The following is a 22,548-nucleotide window of genomic DNA, read 5'->3' as shown; positions in this document are numbered from 1 at the left end:
AAACTATCATCCATAATTTATATCTGTTTATATAAACATAGTGCACAATATTACTTTCTAGAATTAGAAAATCAAACTTCCTCTGATTTTTGTTTCAGCAGTAGAGTTATAGTAATCACAGAAACTACTTGTGCTTGCAAAATAATCCTTAACTGTCACTGAGGAGGGAGCTGTATTTTTAAAGTCTGTCATTAAGCTGAATGTAAGCTTGAAAAATGTTTTCTGGACCATAGCAAGTATTTGCAAGCATATTCATGAGTTTTAGCTTTGGAAATAAAGTATAAAGTAGTGATTTTCAGATATGTGTCTGGGAATGGAGGTGAAGAAGGTAAAGAAGAGAGGGATGAAGGAAAGAGGATCTGAGTAGTGGGTCCATTAATGTGGAGGAAAGAATCACAAGACACAAGGCCCAAATAACCTTCATGCACTGGCGGGTTTTGTGTCAATTTGACAGGAACTGGAGTTATCACAGAGAACCTCAGTTGAAGAAATGACTTCATGAGATCTAGCTGTAAGGCATTTTCTCAACTAGTGATCAATGGGGGAGGGCCCAGCCCATTATGGGTGGTGCCATCCCTGGGCTGGTAGTCTTGGCTTCTATAACAAAGTAGGATGAGCAAGCCAAAGAAAGCAAGCCAGTAAGTAAAGTCCCTCCATGGACTGTGTATCAGCTCCTGCTTCCTGACTTGCTTGAGTTCCAGTTCTGACTTCCTTTGGTGATGAACAGCAATGTGGAAGTGTAAGCTGAATGAACCATTTCCTCCCCAACTTGCTTCTTGGTCATGATGTTTTGTGCAGGCATGGAAACCCTGACTAAAACAGCAATCTTTGTGCACACTTTGAGATATTTTTTTTATCCAGATGCATAAGTAGCTGAAGATAGCATTGTCTGGCATCAATGTGAGAAGAGGCTTTTGTTCCAGGGAGGGCATGTTTTGCCAATGTAGAGGAATGCCAAGGCAATGGGGTGGAGGAGGTGATATGGAGCGAGGGCAACTTTGTGAAGGAAAATGGAGGGGAAGGGGAGATGGGATCAGGGCAGGGTAAATGGATAACAACTCAAATGTAAATACAGAGTATCTGATAAAAAAATCAAAAAAAGAAACTCTGACTAAGACACTTAATTTAAAAGCTTCTTAAGATAACAATATCATGTTTGCAACAGATAGATGGACCAAGACATGCCATTATCTTTAACATTTTGATGTTGAACTTGGGAATAAACTATTACATTTTATTCATATATATCATTTCATCAAAACCAATGTAATACTAATATATGTTTATGATGCTTATAATCCATTTTTTTCTAATGATACTTTCATAGACTTTTAAAAATCTATGCTCAGCTAACAATTACTTTTATTTAAGTACTCAGTGATACTTACTGTAAGTTTTAGGGTGTATTTATTGCATATTTCATTCTCATGTTATATTTTCTGTCAAAAATATTCGGAATGAAATATTTTAAACTCTTTCAAGTCTTTATGATGTTTTGAGTTGTAGAGACTGAGGGAAAGAAGGTTCAGTGACCAGCTCAAAGACTAACACTATTTTTGATTACTATTTTGATGCTATAGTGTGCTTACAAACAGGTTTTTAGCATGGCTGCCCTCAAAGAGGTCCAACAAGCAGCTAAGACAGAAGCAGATACTTACACCCACAAATTGTCTGAAGTCTGGAAACCCTGTGGTTGAAATAGGGAATACCTAGAAGAAGTTTAAGAGGAGAGCAACCTCATAGAAGGCCAACAGTCTACAAAACCCTGGAACCTTGAGATCTCTTCCACTTTTTCGCTTTTTTTGCTGAGCTTCATATGGTTTGTAAGTTGTTTTCTTGGGTATTCAGAGCTTTCTAGTATCCAATTATCAGTGACTGCAAATTGTGTTTGTTCTTTTGTGACTGGGTTACCTCATTCAGGATTATATTCTCCAGATACATCCATATTCCTAAGAATTTAATAAAGTCATTTTTTCTAATAGCTGAGTAGTACTCCAATATGCAAATATACCACAATTTCTGTATCAATTCATTGACTAAATCATTAGTAACTCAAGAGCTAAGAAGGTGGCTTTGTGGCAACTTTTGGTAGTTAAAAATCATTATGTTTAATCTTTACACAACAAGAAAACTTTGACTATTTCCACATTATGTTTTGTTTTACATATACTTTATGATCTTTGTAAATAGTAAGATTTCAATGCATAATATAAAACCTTTAAAAATATCAAGTACTGACAAAATATATTCATATATATTTACACTAAAATGCTTTTAATAATCTGAACATATATCTCTCTTTTCAAAATAAAGTTATAAGAAAAAAAAGGAAGACTAACAGTAAATTCATAAATGTGAAAAATTGATGTTAATTATTGGCTAAATTGTATAGGTTGCACAACGAAAAAATAATAAATTTCAATTAAAAAAATCAGGTATAAAACACCAGGTACAATTTTTGTCATTACTTATGCATACAATATTCTTTAAGAAAATCCAATAGGCTACCCTTCCTGCAGGAATCAAAACACAATGAGAGCAAATCACACACATAGGTCTCACCTTACAGAGGCAAAGGTTAAATATCACAAAATGCATGTAAGACTTTCAGATTGAAATGCCATAATAAAGTGTGAACTGAACCAAGCTCTTCTCAAAAAGACAAGCAGGGAATGTTTAAGCATGGAGAAGGTGTCTATGTTACAATCACAGTTTGGCCATACTGGGTTACATGGCTCCAGAGAGTAGCTGGAGAACTCTAAAGCACAGTGTGCTGTGAGGAAGCAAATCTAAGAACTGCACATGAGCCAAGGCTTATGCCCATAGGCTAGTTGTATCTTTTCTCAGAAAGCCACAGCTTTGGTATATTAGCTTTCCAATTGTTTGACTTGATCACAGATTATGGGTTCATCCAGCATTATTTAAAATCTATGTATTATTAATATAATCTTAAGTATACATTTTAAACAAGTCTACATTCACTGTAACATTTGATTGGCTTACTGGAAACTATAGTTTCACCTCACTGGTGTACAATACTGGCAAACAGAGTACTGGGAAAATAAATTTACAGACTCGGAAATGGTAGAATCAAATGCCTGGACATGCATACATAGGTTGATAATGATAAACTATGAACTGTCAGTAGTCTTTTGGCCTGTTTGGGATACTGTAACAAAATGAAATAGACTAAATTGTTAATAAACATTATAAGTTACAGAATTTTTATTCTATGGCACTGGAGACTGGATAATACACTGGTGTGTCAATCAATCTTCATATATAGAGATTGCCAACATTTTGTTGTATATATATATATATATATATATATATATATATATATATATATATATGTGTGTGTGTGTGTGTTAATAATGGGAAAGTGTTAAATTTCCAGAGTTCCACTTTCCTCATATCATCACCTTGCATAGGTGATCTCTTTACATATTGTCCCATTATATGTTATCATACTAACATATACATTTTTGAAGACTGTAAGTATTAAGTTACTGCATGTAGAATTTATGACTCACAGAATATTCAACAAAGTCTGAGGAAATACTGGCCAGATTGATATAATGTGTGACCCAGGACAGTGAAGATTGCCTAAGAGACAGATATGATAGGGTATGCTTGATGTCATCTTCGGGCTACGACATTTAGATTCTTTAATTGAGAACAAAAACAATGCCAAGTAGGTTGGGCAGTAATGAACAGTGGCAGTTAGAGTGTTGTGAGTTTTGGATTGTGGTTGTATTTTTAAGTGAACTCAAACATTTTGATCATGGATTGGAAGAAGGGATGTTAGAAAGAAAACCAGCACCTTATGAGGCAGTAAAAAATAATATGGCAATTGTAGAATGCAAAACATCCATGAATTATCTAACTTTAGATAGATAACTAGTGGTTCAATCAATTTGCAGCTCTGGAGTTCATAAACCAGACCCTGGCTGAGATCCAGGCATACACAAACAATATTTACCAGTTTGAGTCTGCAGAAAGAAGTGGGGGGAAAAAAAGGTTAAAAAATGTTATTTTTACTAGTTCACTCTCATTAATCCTAAATTTGACTTTTGTCTTCTGTTTGATTTTTAATGTTTTTTTAAAATAAAATAATTTGAATCAATCTGTAATGTTTTTTTTTTTTTTAAAGTCATTCATGGTACCATCACTCATTGGTAAACAATACAACTTTTGTCATGTTTTCTTGCAAATTTTTTCTATATGTTTTATTTAAATTGTGGCAGGTACAAGTATTTTGGATTTTTGGTTTGCCTAACATTATAGTAAATAATTATCTCTAGCACATGTGTGTGCTATCTGTATTGGAAAAATTGGTGCATACACTTTTAAAATTGTATTTCTCGAAAACAAAAGTTCTCAAATATCTTCAAATTTTATCTCACAACATATCTCTTGAAAGGCTAATTCTCCAAACACCAATTTCCTAGAGTAAACCTACCAAACACTACCATCCCCAGTGAGCAATTTCCACCTTTGCAAAATGGCTGAAAATGTCACATTTGACAAGTAGCCACAAAAGCTGGTTTCGGCCAGAGGAAGTAAATTTTGAGAGCAAGTCATACACACACAGGCCTGTTGGGGTCTAAAGGGAGATTAGAAACAAACCTCCTTGAACTGTAAGAGGTCTTTTTCCTCTGGTGGTCTTTACTTTTTTACATCAGCCTTGTTCTGGTTTGCTTGTTGTTATTTTCTTAGTCTCCTGCCAAGAGGTTTTCATCATTTTGATTCTTTCATAACTCATTTCAACCAGCGATGAATCAGTTCATTTTGGTGTTCCACAAAAGTGGCTGGCTTTAAAATATGGGTTTTATTATAAATCCTTAGCTATGGTATTATTAGTGTTCTTTCATCAACAAGTAAGCCTGTTGTGTTGGACATTGTTGAATCTGAGACAAATGAGCCAAGATTTTCCAAAGCAGGTTTTTCTTGATTAACCTGTGTGAAGGAGGCACATTCTCTCCATAAAAACATCAGAAGATGGTGGAGAAGAATGGGTATAACAGCAGATCTAAAATCTTTGTAAAGTTCTAGTTGAAAATAGTAACATGCAGCTCAGGTTGGGATGAGCAAGGTGAGCTAGTCTTGTCTAGAACGCTAGGGAACTTAAGATAAATGCAAAGAAAACTGTAAGTCAAAGCTCATACACTTAGGCCATTTCTTTAAATAGGTATGCATTATCCAATAAGATTTGTTTGTGAGAGACAAATAACCACATTAAACACTTTCACTGAATTTTTCATATTTTATATACCATAAAGCAAGATTGAATCCTGGGAGCCTCCTCTATCCCAGGTCTCTGGCATGTCCTAGAAATGCCCCCCTACCTCCCAACTCCAGCCAGACACTAGATTTCCATTCATTTGCCTTGGCTACAGACCCTCTCTCCTGCTTTGTGATCCTGGGGTGACTCTAGCTGAGACACCTAGCAGTGGGAATATGTAACGAGAAATGGCCACCTCCTGTAGTCAGGTAGGACATTGGAGGGTAAGGACCCCAACAATCCATAAAACTTTCAACCCAATTTTTTTCCCTGTCTTCAAGAAAAGCATGGATAAAGATGTAGTAGAGATTGAGAAAATGGCCAATCAATAACTGTCCCAACTTAAGACTCATCTCATAGAGAAGCAACAATCCTGATACAATTAATGACACTTTATTATGTTTGCAGACAGAAACCTAGCATAAACAACTGTCTGCTGAGGGTCTCCATCTTGTAACTTACAAATGCAGAGATCTACCACCAAAGGGTGGATGGAGTACTGGGAGACTTGTGGAACTGTTGGGGGAAAAATTTAGGGACCAGAAGGGATAGTAGCTCCACAGGAAGACCAACAGTGCAACTAACCTGGATGCTTGGGGGCTTTCATAAATTGTACCACCAACCAAAGAATATATACAGGCTGGACCTAGGCCCTTAGCACATATGTTGCATATGTACAGCTTAGTCTTCATATGGATCGCTTAAGAACTGGAGCAGGAGCTATCCTTAAAGCTATTGCCTGTATGTGGAATTCGTCCTTGTAAATAGACTGTCTTGTCTGGCCTCAGTGGGATGAGAATGCACCAAACACTGTAGAGACATATTGTGCCAGAGTAAGGAAATTAAGAGGGGGGCATCTACCCTCTCAGAGAAGGAGGGGAACTGTGTGATAAGGGACTGAGAAGGGGGTGGCAGCAATTGCGGTGTAACATAAATAAATTAATTAAGTAATGGAAGAAAAGGGAACATAAGAATTTTTTATAAACTGTAAAATTTTCCCTATATATTTTTTGCAACCTGTTTTTGAGTATTTGCTAGAATTTGCTAACCAACCCCAAAAGTTAGCATCTTGAGGGCTGACAAAGGACTTGAAAAAAATAGGAAATAAAATTATTTTAGTTACACAAAATTATAAAAGCAGGAAGGCTTATTCAGTCATCCAAGTTGTCCAGACAAAGCCAACATTCTGGCAAAAAGGAACTGGAAAGAGTGAAGATTGAAACTACTGGAATGGTTCCTATACAATTTCTGTTGGTAGCAGAGCAATAAGGATTATCAAGATATGCTCAGTGATGCAGAAGATGGTTGTCAGAGTACGACTGAGGAAAATGTTTAGCAGAGCCTTTGTCTCTCACCACATGAATTTTAAAATTGTCACCTAGAGTGAAATTTCTGACTTGGAATTTCACAATATAATGGTTGTACTGAAAATCCCATCTTGTCAGGTAGTTTCACGGATGTTAAGGATACCATTCTTCTTGTAGAGATCTAATGACTGTGGGGAAACTTGCTCCATGGAAGAACTTACCTAAGTTCCTTTCAGAGAGAAGTATTTCCAAGTGATACTCTGATCCTGTGCTATTCTTTCATATTTGTTGTCTCATCATACTTCCAGAAATATAGCAGGCAGCCTCAGGTGGGTGAGCTCACCAGGTTTTTCAAATATTTTCGTCAATCCACAGTACTCAAGCTGAACTAGAGTAAGGTGTGATATAATTGTACATACTGTTGTATTGAAATCATGTGTTTCAGTTTGTTGTGATTTTCATCACTGATGTCAAAATATTATTTCATGCCTTACTTCAGTAAGACTCTGAAACAAACACCACTTCTGCTTTGAAATCAGGACCTTAAAAAGATTTTATCAGGTATTGTTGTATCTTCTGTCTTGTGTCTCAGTGTTAGTAGATGAAGAACCCAAGCATGTCAACATTTTCAGTTCTGTGATGCTATGGTCTAAGACCAGGGGCATATCTCCATGGTGGTACTCTTAAAGCTTTGTTGGAAACACTTGACTCACAATTAGAAAGAAAACAGAGCTGTAAGTTGTTCTAACGTTCATTGTGAGCTCTCAGTCATTGTAGATTCTAAGTGATCTTGGGAAATTTGCTGTTATTCTGGTGAAACTTATTTTGTTTTGTTTTTGTTGTGTTGTTTTCATGTGTTTTTTTTTTCTAGCCCAGAATTTGAGAGGATAAAAGACGAGTTTCACTATGGAAGCATATATATATATATATATGTATATATATACATATATATGTATTCATAATTATACTAGAGATTTCATGTTCATGGATTCTTCAGACATAACACTCACCCATGTATTTCTTGCTAGGAATTATGGCTAGTCATAGTCAACTCTGCTCAGACATTCTTCTCTGGACCAATACTTTGGAGAATGCCAAAGCGTATGAATCCTATTGCATAGTGACAGTTTGTGTAGGTGCTCCCGCTTCCTCCCCTATTCATCCCTGGATAATGATTTCAAATTCTGATATTCAGTAGGGAATTACCTGATGTTGCTGATGGTCAATCATCTCCACAACACCATGTCAGGATGATGTGAACCATGGTCTTACTATAGAATACATGAAAATATTACAGCACATTCCTTACATGTTCTGGATTGCCCTTTGTCTATGTATTGACTGTACACCAGTAAAATGTATATCAGGATACTAACTTTGATAAGCATATATCTAACAAGTAGAGTTTTTCATTATTGTCTACACTAAGACTTTCTTCTGTTCCCTCTATCTTGCTTCACTCTGTCACATTAGCTTGACATCTAAATATTAGTGTTGGTGTATAAACCCTGTGTATGCTAAAAAATGGATGTAATCTCTGTTGTTGTTTATCTATTTACATTGGTTTGTTTCAGGTTTCTTGCATAAGGCCCTTCAGAATAAAGGTTTGAAGTTGAGCTTGAGAAATACCAGTGACTTGACATGTTTAGTTATTATGTAATAGTGAGGCTATTTGGTTTCAGTATAAAGCTCACAGGAAAAAAATGCAGAAATTGTATTCTAAATAACATCCCATTTCACTTCACACAAGACAGAATGGCTAAGTTCAAAAACTCAGATGACAGCAGATGCTGGTGAGGATGTAGAGAAAGGAACACTCCTCTACTATTGGTGGGGTTGTAAGCTGGAACAACAACTCTGGAAATTAGTCTGACAGTTCCTCAGAAAATTGAACACAGTACTACCTCAGGACCCAGTTATTCCACTTCTGGGCATATACCCCAAAGTTACTCCAGCATACAATAAAAACACATGCTCCACCATGTTCATAGCAGACTTCTTTATAATAGCCAGAAGCTGGAAAGGACCCAGATGTCCTTCAGTAGATTAATGAATATAGAAATTGTAAGTGGATACATATTCACACAATGGAGTACTATTCAGCTATTAGAAACAATCATTTTATAAAATTCCTAAGAAAATGGATGTATCTAGAAAATAACATCCTGAGTGAGGTAACCCAATCACAAAAGAACAGACATAATATGCAGTCACTGGTAATATACTAGCTCCAGAAAAATCTGAATATCCAAGAAACAACTCACAGACCTTATGAAGCTCAAACAAAGGAAGGCCAAAAAGTGGAAGCCTCAGTCATTCTTAGAAAAAACAAAACAAAACAAAACAAAACACAATAAGTGTATAGTACCCTCTCAGAGTGGGGTACACCTAGACCTTAAATCATTAATAACTCGAGAGTTAAGAAGGTGGCCTTGTGGCAATTTGTGGTAATTAAAAATCATGTATAATCTTTACTCCAAGAAAACTTTTACCATTTCTGTGTTACATTCTGTTTTACATGTACTTTATGCTCATTGTAACTAGTAAGATTTCAATGCATAGTATCAAACCTTTAAAAAAAATCAAGTACTGACAAAAGAGATTCCTATAGTTTTATGCCAAAAGGCTTAAAAAAATCTGTACATATATCAGTTTTTTAAAATAAAGTTGTAAGAAAAAAAGATAAAATAGTTTAAAAAGAAAAAAATGTGTTTTTTTTTTAAAAATCCCATTTCAAATCGTATTTTTTCAATGCCAAATATAATCCATTGATATGAAAAGCTAAGATTCATGCCATTTGCCACCAGGAATTGCAAAGATTCAGGGACGCAGGCCTGGTGAGACTGTGCTGCAAATAGCCTGGGTACAGAGAGGTCTGAGCAGAGTGCACGGAAAGCGTAGTCCCTGATTTGTTCAGGGGAGCAGAAACCCTGGGATAGGGACTTACTATCTGCCTGGAAACCCATCATGTGCGGACCAAACACTCAGGCCATTTGCCCTCCGGGAACAGCGGAATTCCAGGGACACAGGCCTGGCAAGACAGCACTGAAAGTAGCCGAGGCTCAGAGAGTACTAGGCCTGGTGCATGGACAGCGCAGCCCTCTGATTCATTGAAGGAGCAGGAACTCTGCTGTAGGGACTTGGTTTCCAAATGGAAGGCCCTTGCATGTGGACCAAACACAGGATATTTGCCACCGGGAACAGCGGAGATCCAGGAACGCAGACGAGGTGAGACTGTGCTGAAAGTACCCAGGGCACAGAGAGGTCTAGGCCAAGCTTGCAAAAAGCACAGCCCTGCGATTGGTTCAGGGGGGCAGGGACCTTGGAATAGGGAATTGTTATCTATCTGGAAAGCCATCATGTGAGGACCAAATGCTCAGGACATTTGCCACATGGAACATTGGAGATATAGAGATACAGGCCTGGCGAGACTGCACTTCTAGTAACTGGGGCTCAAAGAGGGCTAGGACTAGCGTCTGGTAGGGGCAGTCCTCTAGTTGGTCTAGGGGAGCAGGAACTTTGCCATAGAGACTCAGGTCCACCTGAAAGGCCCTTGGGAGCAGACAAAACCCTCAAGCCATTTACCACCTAAAACAGTGGAGATCCAGGGACACAAGCCAGGTAAAAGAGAGAGAGAGGAAACAATCACTTACAACAAGACCACATATAATCACAGACAAGATGGCAAGAGGAAATCGAAAGAACTTACCCAATGGAAACCAAGACAACCAACTCAGGTCATCCATCACAGCAAGCATCAGAATGCCAAACACTCCAGAAAAAGAAGAATCAGACCTGAAATCATACCTCAAGATGATGACAGAGATTTTTGAAAAGAGTGTATATAACTCACTTAAAAAGAATGGGAGGAAAAGCATAACGAAATAGAAGATTTTAAAGAGGAAAGAAGAAAAACACTGAAATAAATCAAAGAACAAGAGGAAAAAGAACCAAAGAGAAGAAGGAATTGAAGAAGAAATTTAAAATAAAAAGTGAAACAATAAGAAAAAAAAAACACTGAAAGAGACAACCCTGGAGGTAGAAATCCTAAAAGAATATCAGGAGTCACAGATGCAAGCATTTCCAAGAGACTACAAGAGATGGAAGAGAGAATTGTAGGAGCCAAAGACAACATTGAAAACAGAAAAACAGTCAGAGAAGATGCAAAAACAAAAAAGCTCCTAACCCAAAATGTCCAGGAGATCCAGGACACAATGAGAAGACCAAAACTAAGGATAATAGGAAAGGAAGAGGGCAAAGAATATCAACTAAGAGACACAGTAAATATCTTCAACAAAATTGTAGAAGAAAACTGCACTACCTTTAAGAATGAGATGACCATGAGCATAGAGGAAGCCTACAGAACTCCAAATAAAGTGAAATAGAAAAAAATTTTTTTCCTGACACATAAAAATCAAAACGCCAAGTGCCCAAAGCAAAGAAAGAATACTAAAAGCAATGAGGGAAAAAGGTCATGTAACATATAAAGGCAGACCAATCAGAATCACACCCGACTTCTCAACAGAGACTATGAAAGCTAGAAGATCCTGGACAGACATTTTGCAGACCCTAAGAGAAAACAAGTGTCATCCCAAGCTGCTATACTCAGCAAAACTCTCAGTCACCTTAGATGAAGAGACCAAGACATTCTAGGACAAAACTAAATTTACACAATATCTGACCACAAACCCTGCACTACAATGAATTATAGGTGGAAAACCCCATACAAAGAGGGAAACTACATCATAGTAAAAAGAAGAAAACACCTAAGTAGAAAGACACACAGGCACAATTCTACCTCTGAAAGCAAAAGTAGCAGGAAACAGCAACCACTATTCCTTAATATCTGTTAACATAAATGGACTCAGTTCTCCAATAAAAAGATATAGGCTTTCAGACTGGATCCATAAACAGAATCCAGCACTTTGCTGCATACAGGAAACTCATCTCAGAGACAAAGACAGACACTATCTCAGAATAAAACCTTGAGAAAAAATCTTCCAAGCAAACAGTCCCAAGAAGCAAACTGGAGTGGCCATTCTAATATAGAATAAAGTAGATTTTCAACCAGAAGTTATCAAAAAAAGATAAGGAAGGACACTTTTTATTCATTAGAGGGAAAATTTATCAGAAGAATCTTTCAATCCTTAACATATATGCTCCAAATACAAGAGCACCCATACTCATTAAAGAAACCCTACTAAAGCACAAAAAATACATTGCACCCAACATAATGGGAGAACTTAAGACCCCAGTATCATCAATGGACAGATCATGGAAACATAAACTGAACAATGACACACTGAAACTAGCAGGACCTATTGGAATTAATAGACATCTACAGAATATTTTATCCTAAAACATAAGAATACACCTTCTTCTCAGCATCTCATGGCACCTTCTCCAAAACTGACCATATAATCGGTCCCAAAACAAGCCTCAATAGATATAAGAAGATTGAAATACTCCCATGCAGGCTGTCAGATCACCATGGACTAAGGCTTGTCTTTAATAATATCAAAGAAAACAAAAATCCTATATACATATGGAACTGATCAATGTTCTATTAAACAATAGCATAGTAAAAGAAGAAATAAAGAAAGAAATTAAGGATTTTCTAGAATTTACAGAAAATGAAAACACAATAGTCAAAACTACAGTATGCAATGAGAGCAGTACTGAAAGTAAAACTCATAGATCTGAGTGCTTCTGAAAAGAAACTGGAGAGAGCATACACTAGCAACTTGACAGCACAGTTGAAACCTCTAGAACAAAAGGAAACAAATATACCAAGAGGAGTAGACAGCAAGAAATAATCAAACTCATAGCAGAAGTTGACCAAATAGAAGCAAAAAGAACCATTCAAAAAAATCACCAAAACAAGAGCTGATTCTTTGAGAAAATTAACAAGATTGATAAACCCTTAGCCAGACTAAGTAGAGGGCAAAGAGTAAGTATTCAAATTAACAAAATCAGAAATGAAAGTGGAGAAATAATAACTGAAATGAAGAAATTCAAGAACTCATCAGATCCTACTACAAAAGCCTATACTCAACAAAGCTGGAAAATTTGGAGGTAGTGGATATATTCCTAGACAGATACCAGAACCTGAAGTTAAACCATGACCAGGTAAACCATCTAAATAATCCCATAACACCTAAAGAAATAGAAGCAGCCATCAAAAGCCTCCCAACTAAAAAAGCCCAGGTCCAAATGGGTTCAGGGCAGAATTTTATTGATAACCTTATACCAATACCCTCTAAACTTTTCCACAAAATAGAATCAGATGGAACACTACCTAACTCATTTTTCAAGGCCACAATAAGCCTTGTTCCTAAATCACACAAAGACCCTACAAGGAAAGAGAACTTCAGACCAATCTTTCTTATGAACCTTGATGCAAAAATACTCAACAAAATCTTTGCAAACCAAATTTAAGAACATATCAAACTATAACTCACCATGATCAAGTAGGCTTCATCCCTGGGACACAGGGAGGGGTTAATATATAAAAAATCATCAACAAAATCCACCATGTAAATAAACTAAAAGAAAAAATACACATGGTCATATCACAAGATGCTGATAATGTATTTGGCAAAATTCACCACCCCTTCATTTTAAAGTCTTGGAAAGAACAGGAATCCAAGTCCCAAACTTCATCATAATAAATGCAATGTACAGCAAACAACAGCCAACATCAAACTTAATGGTGGGAAATTTGAAGCAATCCCACTAAAATCAGGGACTCGACAATGCTGCCCATCCTCTCCCTACCTATTCAACATAGTACTGGAAGTCCTGGCTGGAGCAATTAGACAGCAAAAGGAAGTCAAAGGGATACAAACTGGAAAGGAAGAAATAAAAACAACATTGTTTGTAGATGACATGATAGTTACTTAAGTGACCCCAACAATTTCACCAGAGAACTCCTACAGCTGATAAACAAGTTCAGCAAAGTGGCTGGATATAAAAATAACTCAAAAAAATCAGTTGCCTTTCTCTACTCAAAGGACAACCATGAGGAGAAGGAAATTAGGGGAAAGATACCCTTCACAATAGTAACAAACAATATAAAATACCTTGGTGTGACTCTAACTAAGCAAGTGAACGACCTGTATGACAAAAACTTCAAATCTCTAAAGAAGGAAATTGAGGAAGATCTCAGAAAATGGAAAGATCTCCCATGTTCAAGGATTGGAAGAATCAACATTGTAAAATCGGCATCTTACAAAAAGCAATCTATAGATTCAATGCAATCCCCATTAAAATTTCAACCCTTTTCTTTATAGAGTTTGATAGAGCAATGTGCAATTTCATCTGGAATAACAAAAGACCTAGAATAGCAAAATCTACCCTTAACCATAAGAAAACATCTGTCGGAATCACCTTCCCTGTACTCAAGCTATGTTACTAGGCAATTGTTTTAAGAACAGCATTGTACTAGTACAGAGATAGGCAAGTAGATCAATGGAATAGAATAGAAGATACAGAAATGAGCCCTCACATATATGGTCACTTGATTTTTGACAAAAGACCTGTAATCATTCAATGGAAAAAAGATAGCCTCTGCAACAAATGGTGTTGGTCTAACTGACACTCAGTGTGCAGAAGAATAAAAATATACCCTTTCTTATCTCCTTTTATAAAGCTCAAGTGCAAGTAGATCAAAGATCTCCACATTAAATCAGGTACAAGAAAACTCTTTGTAGAGAAAGTAGGGAGAACCTTAAAACACATAGGCACAAGATAAAATTTTTTGAACAGAAAACCAATGGCTCTGGCTCTAAGGTCAAATATCAACAAATAGGATTGAATGAGATTGCAAACTTTCTCTAAGGCTAAGAACACTCTCAAGAAATCAAAACGGCAGCCATCAGATTGGGAAAAGATCTTTATCAACCGCACATCTGATAGAGGTCTAATATCCAAGGTATACAAATAATTCAAGAAGTTAGACACCAGAGAACCAAACTACCCTATTAAAGAATGATGTACAGAGCTAAACAAAATGTTCTCAATTGAGGAATATCGAATGGCTGAGAATCATCTAAGGAAGTGCTGGACATCCCCATTCATCAGGGAAATTCAAATCAAAACAACCCTGAGATTCCACCTCACACCAACCAAAATGGCTAAAATCAAAAATTCAGATGACAGCAGATGCTGGCAAGGATGCAGAGAAAGAAGAATACTTCTCCACTGTTGGTGGGGTTGTAAACTGATACAACCACTCTGTAAATCAGTCTGGCAGTTCCTCAGAAAATTAAACATAGTACTACTTGAAGACCCAGTCATTCCACTTCTGTGCATTTATCCCAGAGACGCTCCAACATACAAGAAAGACACATGCACCACAATGTTCATAGCAGCTCAATTTATAATAGCCAGAAGCTGGAAAGACCTAGTTGTCCTTCAGTAGATGAATGGATACAAAAATTTTGGTATATTTACACAATGGAGTACTACTCAGCTATCAGAAACAATGACTTTATGAAATTCTTAAGAAAATGATGTATCTAGAGTATACCATACTGAGTGAGGTAACCCAGTCACAAAAGAACAGACAAAATATGCAGTCACTGATAATTGGATAGTAACCCCAGAAAGCTCTGAACACCCCAGAAAAAGCTCACAGAGTATATAAAGTTCAAGAAAACAAAGGCCAAAAATAAATAGAAGAAAAATCATTTTGTTTACTCTTTACACATCGTGAAAACTTTTACTATTTCCAGGTTAAATCTTGTTTTACATGTACTTTATGCTCATTGTAACTAAGATTTTAATGCATACTATCAAACCTTTAAATAAATCAAGTACTGTCAAAAATGTATTCATACACTTTTATGCAAAAATTTTTTAAAATCTGTACATTTATCTTTGTTTTTTAAAATAAAGATTTTCAATTAAGAAATACATATAAAAAAGAAAAGGCAAGATTTACACAACATGTCTATCTCTTTAAAATAACAACAGAGGATATGCCAATATGTAGCTAGTACATGTGAAACTCTGGTTTGAATTTAGTGTAGCATTTCCATTATTAGTTTGTAATATATATATATATATATATATATATATATATATATATATATATATATTTGTTAACCTGTGTGCTCCAAGTAATTTCTTTAAAATGGTGGATTATGCTTTTGATATACAATTCTACAGAAATAAATAAGTGTTTAATAAAAATTTCTTCTAAAGCAAACATTATTTAATCTTACTCAAGTATTAGCTACTTATTCTCAGATTCCAATCAGTTTTCATACTACCTCCTACAACTTAAATTTTCAATTGATCTTAACTTGATAATACTTAAAAAAATATTAACATGCTGACTAGCACAGTTGTTTCATATGAAAATCACAATTATAAAATATGTTCAATGTCTTTGGAGAAGAGAGTACAGCAAGCGCAAGTAGGTATTTGTAGGTTTCTCCAAAGTAATAAGGATGAAAATGAATACTTTGAATATGCAGTATATTACTAATTTTAATTTTGTAGCTTTAGAACATTTATATAAAGTACTTGCTGCAAAGCCATTTGTATAAAAAAAGTTGGAAGATGAAAAAGAAGATAAACAAACATCTAAGATAAAACAACCTAAAAATTTATATGTTGTAAAGTGTTGCTGATGATACATAATTTTATAAATATTAATACTTTTCATGAGTTACCTAAGCAGCATGTTACTTAAAAGGATTTCTTTTTTTTCTGGACATTGGGGAGGACAATTGTAATGAAGACATGTGGGAGGGCAGACTGAGTGCTGAATAATGACTGGGCTATGAAAATAAAAGTGTAAAGATAATAGAGAAAACAAAAACAATCTTTCAACATTCATTACTGTCAAACCTATTAATTTGGCCAGAAATCTTTATACTGTTAAGCAAAAACTGGGTTGTCTTTTAGCCACACTACACATATTAGAGTCATGGTACACTTTTTGGCCTCCAACCTTTCAAACATTCATGCAGAACCAAATATTTTGAATTGTCACATACAAAGAAACATACACACACATATATTTAGTAAATATATAAAATATAATATATAGGTCAAAATGTCTTCAATAACCTGTGGCAGAAATATGCACTATTTATATTAATAATGACAAGTCTTACAATTTAATGTCTATAGAGTGCATCATATTGATTGGCCTAAGCAGCTATAATGGTAAAGCATGTCGTAATGAAGACAATTAGTGTTTATACTTCTATGGGAAGTCTCAGAAGGATTAAGGCACACTAAATTACAACAGTTGTAGTTCTTGCTTTAGGAACTCTAATATTTATATTTGCTCTTATATGCAACTAAGGAAAAATACATATTTTATTAAATTTCTTCGGAATACTCTAATTATTCCTTTCTTGAAAATGTAGTATTGAAGCAATTCAATGTTTCCCTGTGGTCCGTGTTCTAAAATCCCAGAAGACAAACTACCACAAATTATTTTTCAAAATCTGAACTCTGTTTTTCATTCAATATGTAATCTTGATAATTGTTTTGTACCTGATAGTGGTTCATAAAACCACGGAAATGAATAAAAAACATAAGCTTCCTCATACAGCTCCCTATTCTTGTGATAACTACTGACATTCCTAATATCAGAAGCGAAGTAGATAATCGATGGTTGGTTCATGTTCTTCCTTGTAATGGCCATAAGCTACTATTCCTTACAAAAAATATTTCTTAGCATTTTAGTGAAACCTTGTTACAGCTGGGTTTTTATTTGTTATATTTCTGCTGAAACAAAGCAAGTCACATTCTGGAAAGAAAATCGGTTTGAGTAAAGTCATGCAAGACATATATTTATACTAAAAACCGTAATTTTAAATGTTCCCTAGCTGCAAAATATTTGTATTAATAATTAAATAATAATTAACCAGGAGAACTATATTGGCACTGTGAAATGAAAACTTATTTTCTTTAGAAATTAGTTAAGACTTAAATGCAAATTGTAATGAACATGATAAAATATTGAAGGCAAATACTTCATAAGCATTCATCCATGTGATACAAAATATATTGTAAGAATTAAGGATAACATCAAAGTTATTGTTAGTGATGGGCAGAGAGCTACTGGCTAAAGACACAGAAGCCCTGGAGATGTAGCACAGATGTAGGACAGAAATATCAGTAGTAAGGAGCAATGATAATCATGCAAAGCAGAGCAAATAAACTTATACTTTGATAATTGCTTTCTTTTTCAGAATTTTCTCTATGTATATGTATTTTCCACACAAAATGGGGTTCTACTGTGCACATGATAGAATTGGTTTGCATCAATTAGCAGTATCATGGGGCAAGTGCTCTAGAACTGCAAATGGAGTCAGGATAACTGTTTCTAAAATAATTTATTATTCTTCCACAGGAGAGTTTGTATTCTTGGAAACAAATTAGACCTTACCATGCCAAAAAATATTTTCTGCTTAGGTCATACAACATATTGCCAATATGTGCTGTAGAATTCAGAGTAACTGATTCCTTATCTTGTCTTGAAGTTTCATTCATATTTTTAATGTTTTGTCTGTGTTGGTGTATCAGCATGTACTCTAAATTGCTAATTTACACTGCCTGCACTGCATTATTCCACCCATAAATATAATTTTGACTATCTGTTACAATTCTGAATTTTATATATCATCAGCTTAAATTTCTCTGGTAAATTTTTAGCTTAATATTAAATACAGGTTACTCAATCATGTCAAAATATTTCTCTATAAATATATGCTTTATTCAAACTTAAATGATGCTTTTATGCTTCCACCATCCTATGTGTACCAGAGAAGTTTCTTATACTGTTTTACATAGTGGTTAAAGGTGTGTTTCATGTAGTGTCTTATGTCTTACACAAAAGACAAATATGAATCTACAGACAGAAAGGCTTTGGACAAGTTCAAGCCAGACATGGTCAAAGTCTTGATGGACACTAGATCTACCTTAACTAAGCATCAATAGGCAGCTGACTTCTTCTTGTAAAGGAAGGTTAGTCTTCCCCAGTGAAGTATCACTGTGTACACTGACCATACTGAAGAGGAGGTTTCAAACACAGCAGTAGATAACCAACACAAACACACTTAATGGTACTTTTGGCCTCTTATTCCTTTGCTTTGGCACTTGTTTTCTTGTGTGTGTATGGGGGGGTACGTGTATGTGCATAGGTGTACATTTCTTGTTTTAATTCTCTGCTATGTATAATATTCAGTTATTTTTGTCTTCTTGTTGTTGTTGTTGTTCTGCTTTCTACAGAGAAAACTGAAAGAAAGGAGCAGTGTGTTGAGTCGATGGGTAGGGACTTGGGGAGGATGGTACAGGAGTTGGGAGAAGTAAAGCTGACCAGAACATAGTCTATAAAATTCTTCTTCATATAACTTATACCTCTTACAATATTTTCAACTCAGGCTTCCTGACCTTCCTATAGAACATGGTAACAGCAGTGGATACATGTGTGGAGAAGACAGGCATGATATCCAGGAGGCAGTGAGCAGGAGTCCAGAGAACAAACTAACAGGAGGCAGCTTCAGGTGATAGCTCATTTGAATGGAGACAATGAAGGCTACTTAATAATGGCAGGGAGTGGTGTATATAAGTTTCCCAGGACAGGGGGCAGGGAATTTCACATTTGTACGAAGGAATTACATGGCCAATGACCTATGTGACTTCCTCTGATAAACAATGATGGGGGAACACATACCTATGTGGTCTGGAACTTTCAGGTGACAAGATTTCTTGGGTTTGGACAGAACAGGAACCCACTCTTGATTCTCGCTCCCCATTGTCAAAATGCTCCCAATCCCTTTTCATACAAACAATTTGTAGATTAGCCTTAAAATTACTTCATTGTGTATGCAGAAAACCTCTTTGAAGTTTCAATGGGTATAAATTACATTCACATTATGTAAAAATACTACTTTTAACTGAATATTTTCATGTATATTCTAGAAGCATAAATTGGACTCCGTGATTGAAAATAAACCAAAATTAAAAAAAAAAAAAACAAGCATTTTTTTATACAGGTTTATTTATGCTAAAGGCTCACATTGTAGAGGTGCTAAATTTGGTTCACAATGTCTTTGTCAGATAAAACGTAACAAATTTAAACTCCTTGTCCAGGAGGAACCAACTACTCTGGGCTCTACTGGCAGGTGCACATTCATGTTACACACACATACACACACACACACACACACACACACACACACACACGCACACACACACACACACACACACACACACATATATATATACACATGTACACAAACACATATTTCCTCCTCTAGCATATAAATATGTAATGAATGTCACTGAAATGTAGTTTTCATCACATGTTGTATAAATATCACATTTGACTTGATTCTAAAGACTTTAGCAAAGTTTATTTCATTGTGCGATTAATCATTCTAATATTCTACTTGGGCATTCATTATATATTTTTTAAATTTAAAAATACTTAGGCTTAATATTTTTTATTTTTGTATTTATAAAAGTATCTCATTTTTCCCCCTTTAAAGATTTACTTTAGATTCCTTTGAGTTATGGAAGCTTTTCAATTTTATTAGATTCCATTTGTCTATAGTTGATCATAGAGGCTGGGGCATTGGTGTTCTGTTCCGGATATTTTCCCCTATACCGGTTTGTTCAATAATATTTCTCACATTTTCTTCTATTAGATTCAGTGTATCTGGTTTCATTGGACCTGAGCTTTGTACAAGGTGATTAAAAATGGATCAATTTTCATGCTTCTACATGTCAACCTCCACTTGAGCCAGCACCATTTGGTGGATATGCTGTCTTTTATCCACTGGATGGTTTCGTTTCATTGTCAAATTTGAGGCGAGCATAGGTATAGGGGTTTTATTCTGGCTCTTCAATTCTATTCCACTAACATTAGCTGCCTGTCTCTGCACCACCACCATGTAGTTTTTAATACTATTGGTCTACAGTGTAGCTTGAAACAAGGGATGGTGATTCCTTCAGAGGTTCTCATTGTTGTTGTTCCAAATGAATTTCTAAATTTCCCTTTCTATTTCTGTGAAAAAACTGAGTTGGAATTGTGATAGGGATTGTGTTGAATCTGTAGATTGTTTTTGGTAAAATGGCCATTTTTAATATATTAATCAAGCCAGTCTATGAGCATGGGAGATCTTTTCATCTTCTGAGATATTCTTCAATTTCTTTCTTCAGAGACTCGAAATGCTTGTTATACAAGTATTTCACTTGCTTGGTTAGATTCACACCAAGACATTTTAATTATTTGTGACTACTGGAATGTGTGTCATTTCCCTGATTTCTTTCTCAACATGTTTGTCCTTTGATAAATTTTACATCCAGCCACCTTGCTGAAGTTGTTTATCAAGTTTAGTTCTCTGGTGGAATTGTTGTGGTCACATAAGTATACTATCACATCATCTGAAAATAGTGATATTTTGACCTCATCCTTGCTAATTTCTACCCCTTTGACCTACTTTTTTGGTCTAGTTACTCTGGATAGGACTTCCAGTACTATACTGAATACATGGGAAGAGAGTGGAAGCCTTGTCTAGTCCCTGATTTTAGTGGAATTGCTTCAAGTTTCTCTTCATTTAGTTTGATGTTGGCTACTGGTTTGCTGTATATTGATTTTGTTATATTCAGGTATGCACCTTGAATTATTGCTCTCTCTAATAGGTTTTTAAAATGTGACCATCATTATTATTGGATATTTGCTTTACTTGCATTTTAGATATTATCCCCTTTCCTGGATTCCCCTCTGGAATCCCAATCTCCCATCTTTCTTCCAATTGTCTCTATGTGAGTGTTCCTCTACCCACTCCCTCCCTCCAAACTACCTGCACTGGCATTCATCTACACTGTGGTACTGAGCCTTTACAGGGCTAATGGCTTCTTCTCTTCTTGATGCCTGAACCTCTGCTACATATGCAGCTAGAGCCATGTGCCCCTCCTTTGTACTCTTTCATTGGTGGTATATTCTCTGGGAGCTCCAGTGGGTCTAATTGGCTGATGTTGTTGTCTTTCATGTGTAGTTAAAAGCCCCTTCAGTTTCTTTGGTCCTTTTCCAAATTTCTATATTTGGAGCCCTGTTTTCAGTCCAATGGATGATTGAAAGCATCCAACTTTGTATTTCAACAGAGGAATGGATACAGAATACATGGTACATTTACACAGTGGAGTACTACTCAGCTATTTAAAGCAATGACTTTATGAAATTCATATGCAAATGGAAAAAATTAGAAAATATCATCCTGAGTGAGGTATCCCAGTCAAAAAAGAACATGAATGTTCTGCACTTACTAAGAAACAGATACTAACCCAAAAGCTTTGAATACCTAAGAAACAATTCACTGATCTTATAAAACTCAAAAACAAGGAATACCAAAATGTGGATGCTTCAGTCCTTCTTAGAAGGGAGAATAAAATCCTCAAGGGAGGAAATACAGACACAAATAGAGAAACAGAGATTGGAGAATAGATCATTCAGAGACTGCCTCACCTAGGTATCTATACCATTTGCAGTCTCTAAACTGTTCTTGATGTCAAGAAGTGCTTATTGGCAGGAGTCTAATGTGCATGTCTCCTCAGAGGCTCTGCCAGAGCCATACAGATACAGATGAGGACGCTTGTAGCTAACCACTGAAATGAGCTTGGAGACCCCAATGGAAGAGCTAGAAAAGAACTGAAGGAGCTGAAATGGTTTGCAATCCCATGGGAAGAACAACAATATCAACAAACTAATCCCCCAAGAGCTCCCAGAGCCTAAAACACCAACCAATGATTACACATAGAAAGATCTATGGCTCCAGTTACATGTGTAGCATAGGATGGTATTGTCTGACATTAGTGGAAGGAGAGGCCTTTCTTTGGTCTAGTGAAGGCTCATTTTTCCACTGTAGGAAAAAGGCTCGTTTTCCCACTGTTGAGAGTGGGTGTTTGGTATTGGTAGCATCTTTATGG

Source organism: Micromys minutus (assembly GCF_963924665.1).
Source record: "Micromys minutus genome assembly, chromosome: 6".
Classification (NCBI taxonomy): domain Eukaryota; kingdom Metazoa; phylum Chordata; class Mammalia; order Rodentia; family Muridae; genus Micromys; species Micromys minutus.
Note: the sequence above shows the minus strand (reverse complement) of the source record.